This window comes from Saccostrea cucullata, unplaced genomic scaffold (assembly GCF_032062105.1).
Source record: "Saccostrea cucullata isolate Sc308-1 unplaced genomic scaffold, CSIRO_AGI_Scuc_v1 ctg10602, whole genome shotgun sequence".
NCBI classification, from domain to species: Eukaryota; Metazoa; Mollusca; class Bivalvia; order Ostreida; family Ostreidae; genus Saccostrea; species Saccostrea cuccullata.
The window spans coordinates 1-4,533 of record NW_026923971.1 but is presented as its reverse complement, the minus strand read 5'-3'; the positions used below and the strand labels follow the sequence as shown (position 1 = coordinate 4,533).

General features: G+C 32.9%; 1 long non-coding RNA gene across 1 annotated transcript; it reads left to right on the top strand.

Annotated features, from left to right (window-relative positions):
* Nucleotides 1-892: 892 nt before the first annotated feature.
* On the top strand, nucleotides 893-4,533 carry LOC134265364 (uncharacterized). The gene is made up of 5 exons (XR_009991740.1): nucleotides 893-986; nucleotides 2,039-2,263; nucleotides 2,850-2,920; nucleotides 4,054-4,162; nucleotides 4,520-4,533. It is a non-coding gene; the product is annotated as an uncharacterized LOC134265364 (long non-coding RNA).

The following is a 4,533-nucleotide window of genomic DNA, read 5'->3' as shown; positions in this document are numbered from 1 at the left end:
CCCAACATAATCCACAAATGTTAAATCTTATAATATATCACATATCTTATAATATTGCAGGTAATGTTGCTCAGCAACCCCCCTCCCCCTCTTTGTTTTCTAATACCTATCAGATGGTTATTCCTTTACAAAAATAAATTTTCTGTTGTTTTTTTTACACTGAAAAGGCTTCACAGTATTACGATTTATTTCTATTTTCACTTTACGTATGCAACGCACTACATTTTGTTGCGGAGTAAACAGGCGCGATATTTACGTGATATTTAGCAAACACTTCGTAATCAGGTAATGGCGAAATATTTTACCTTCTGATATTTAAATAATGTGCGTTTTCTCAAAATAGATTAATAAAGAATCAAATAATGAAGCATTTTAGGTAATATTGTCATTATTTAGCTTATCGTCAGATATTTGAAGAGTAAAAACCTTTTGTAATAAAAAGAAAATAATTTCATTTAAATCAAAAATTATGCCTGTTTTGTTTTTACTAATAATTGAATCAAAAATCTCCATGCCCTTTTACAAATGTGCTTGAACCAGTTTCATAAATGTTTATAGTTAACAAAATTCGATGTGTATTATCTTAATTTTGTATTTTTCAAAAAAATTGTTTCGTTTCCAAATATGGCTTTTCAACATCACGTAAATATCTTGGTGTAAAATTAGCCCTCCAACCACATTCATTTTCGAAGGAGGTCGAGACAAAACACAGCATGAAGTATGTAAATCAAATTGTAATTTTTAATAACTATACACTTTCATGTTTTCAAATGACATATAAAAATTTTAGTTTCAGTTCACAAAATGTTTTGACTTTTCCCAAAGTCGATTTGGAACTATAAACTGAGAATGCGTGTTTAAACGTGTTTATTCCGCTTACATAATCTTGTACCGGATATTCACATTACAATGCATGTCTCTTTAATATGTGTATATATTTGTAAGCTGGACGGATATGTTCTTGGATGATCAGTCCTGATTACAAGGTATATAATTGTTGTAAACTCTGAAAAAATGTTTTATTGTTTTGTATAAAAAAACAACAACAATGCATTACATAGTATCTACTAATCAACTCATAACACTGTTATTGCAGCTCATCATTTTGTAGTGGGTACAACCTTTAAGTAAAACTATTAAAATTGAAAAGAATACAAGATGTGTTTTTAAAACACTGATGACCCATATGCAGGTAGCTCATTGCGAAGTTTAAAGTTTCTTAAATGCGCCAGTAAAATTCCAGGGCCAGAAGAACAAAAATGTTACCCAAAGTAAGGACTTGTGTCATTGAATACACCCAGGGTAAATAATATGACAGTCCAAGCACCAACCATTCAAAAGTTATGATCAAGGTTACTGTTTTCTAAAATTGAGTCAAACTCCAAGGTCAAAAGGTCAAAATTAATGGTACACAGGAGAAGACCTTGTCATAAGAAATACACATGCAAAATATAGAAGCCCTAGCACCAACTGTTCAAAGGTTATGTAGAAGTTTAAGTTTTTTAAGTAGGTCAATCTCCAACGTCAAAATTGTCTATTAAAGTATCTAAAGGAAATTCTTCTCACAAAAAATATACAGGTCTGTGAAAGGCGAAACCCCTTGCCAACTATTTAAAAGTTACAATGCATGACCAAGGTAGGTCTTTAATTAATGCACATTATAGTATAAACTTGTAATGATAAACAAAATTTGAGTGATTTCTTTGTGTAAATTCTGTTTGTTTCTTTAATTTTCTTGACAATATAACGAGATCTTATTTTATATTTAAGCTCTCTTGTCATAAGCGTTCAAGAATTGTTTTATTTTGTATTTATGGGGTCTTCACTCATCATTACATTATCTTTCTCGAAATTACGAGATGATTCTAGCAAAGGCAAAGTCTATTCCCTTTATTTCTTTTCTCGTAATAGCGAGATTTTTCTTTCCATTTACGATTTAACTTGATTCGTACGAGATAGTTCTCATTATAACTAAGGGGATACTTGTTACTTTACCCGACACTTTCCGTTATTCTCTACACTAAACTATAAATTCCAGATGGAGGGAAGCCGGAGACTCGGTGCTGCTCTATTTGGAGTGGGGAGGATCGGACAGGTCCACCTAAAGAACATGGTGGACAGTGGGAGACTGACCATCAGATGGTTAGTGGACGTACCAGCACAGCATGGAGTGATGACTGAACTGATAGGAGAAACATGGGTTACAGGGGGAGGCTCAGGTGATCGACATCAAGGCCAGTCAAAAGGTGTTCGAAGACCCCAGGTAATGCATTTGTATCGGGCCATTTTTGCACTTTTGGACAGGTCAACGTTTTTGAGGTTGAACAGGTGTTAAAGGCACACTAGCCTCATAATTTATTACTTCTTATTTAAATGGTATCATTGTTAATTCTGGGTTAAATCAGATCAACGATTTAAAAATGTCTTACCACAGGATTAAAAAAAATTGTATTTTTTAATCGTATACAAGTTTGATTCATTCAGGTCTCGAAAGATATAGTATGAAATTCGTTGTGGTAACATTATATAGCCTGGGTTTCTTAATAATTAAGACACTTAACAAAAAATGATAAAAGAAATGCTGAAAGAATATGTCAATGATCAAAGAAGATACATTTTATAGTGTATCTTCCTCATAAATCCAATGGCTCTTGTAATTGTAAGTGATTTAGACACACGGGTGACCTTCAAGGCCCATGGGCCTTTTGCAAGTTTCCATCAAGAACAAGCCGATGAACTATATATATATTAGATTTAATATATTCAGACAAACATTTCATTCTTTAGACAGAAAAATAGCATTCCGATGTTTCTTGTTTACTTTTACTATAATTTGTTCACATTAACAGGGTTGATGTCGTTATAATTTGTACCCCAACGCCATTTCACTCCGATATCATAAAAAAGGCCTTATCTGCAGGTAAGATGTACATTCATACAGAGCTACATATGCCACGGAAACTTTAAAGATGACCATAACTTTTGATTAGTTGAAGCATAGAATTTCATACTGTAATTCTTAATGTAACTCCTTTACCAACTAAATTGACCTCTTGACCTTGAACTTTGGCCCACTTGTGAAAATAAATACCTAACTTAAGGCCGGTAGACACGATGAGATTTGTAGTATAATACAAGTATTGTAATACTTTTGTATTATAATACTTTTTTGTACACACGCTAATACATATCTTATAAGATTGTAAATAAACTATTATTCCCACGTGTTTTCTCCTGCCATATTTCTCTCTCTGTCAAAATAATAAAAATGATAATAATAAGCTCTGCTTCTAGCATCTTTTTTGTGGTAGCTACAGCCTGATATATTCCACAAGTCCTCTTCCCCTTCCCATAAAACCACGAGTTTTTCGATATCTTTACTCGCAAAGTCGGCCATTATTATTTACCATGTGCTTTATTTAGTAATGATATAAATAGGATGACCCCCAATGTGAGTACATTTGATTGGTTGAAAGTGAAAGGTGAGTTAAGACTTGTATTAGGAAATAAAGCATTGCTCTATTCTTAATACAGTTTTATAAGTTTCGAAAAATCTTATGATACACTGTATTAAGGGTGTATACACAATAAGATTTTGTATTATAATACAAATCTTACAATACAAATCTTACCGTGTATACCGGCCTTTAAACCTTGACCATAACTTATACCGATATTTATCATAACAAAACCTTTCCAAGGGTGTAAATAGATTTGACCTTGACCATAGAATTGACGCACTTTCAAAAAAGATTTACCTTGCCAATAATTTTTAGAAAAAAAAAATGACAAGGACTTCCCTTGTTTATAATTGATTTTGACCATCTGCATGACCTTGACGACACTTTTAAAAAGTATAAACCTTGACCATAACTTTTGAATGGTTGGTGCTTGGTCTTCCGTATATTTTCCAGATATTTTCAATGGCAGTGACACAAGGGTAACACCATTTTTGATCTTTTGAACTTGGGTTACGTGCATTTAAGAAGTTTAACCTTCACCGCCATATGGGGGCATCATTATTTCAAAAACACACTTTGTTAAATATTACAGGAAAGCATGTGATGTGCGAGAAGCCGTTAACTTTAACAGTTTTAGATTCAAAAGAGTGTTACGAAGTGGCGAGAAACCATGACAGAATTTTATTCTGCGCCTACAACAGGTAAACCAAGACGTGCAATTTTTTTAAATGTGAACAGAATATTTCTTTTTTATTTATAAAGAACTTATTCATTATATTGGCGAATTCAGTTATCAGTTTATTCTGTTTCGTCGCGAAAGGGTTAAATTACTAATTCCACTTAAAAGGTTCAAAATTTTCCATAACTTGCTTATTACATTTAAGTTTGTATCAATTTTTATGAATCATTGTGTTTTAATTACCTAAGAGCCCAGTATAGGACAAAATTGCAGCTCTACACCGGCAGGTGGTGGTGCCTCCATGAATGAAAAATTCTCGAGCGCGGGACCAGGACGTTAAACAACATACAAACATTACTTGGATTTTATTCTTTTCCAGACGTTTTGACAAAC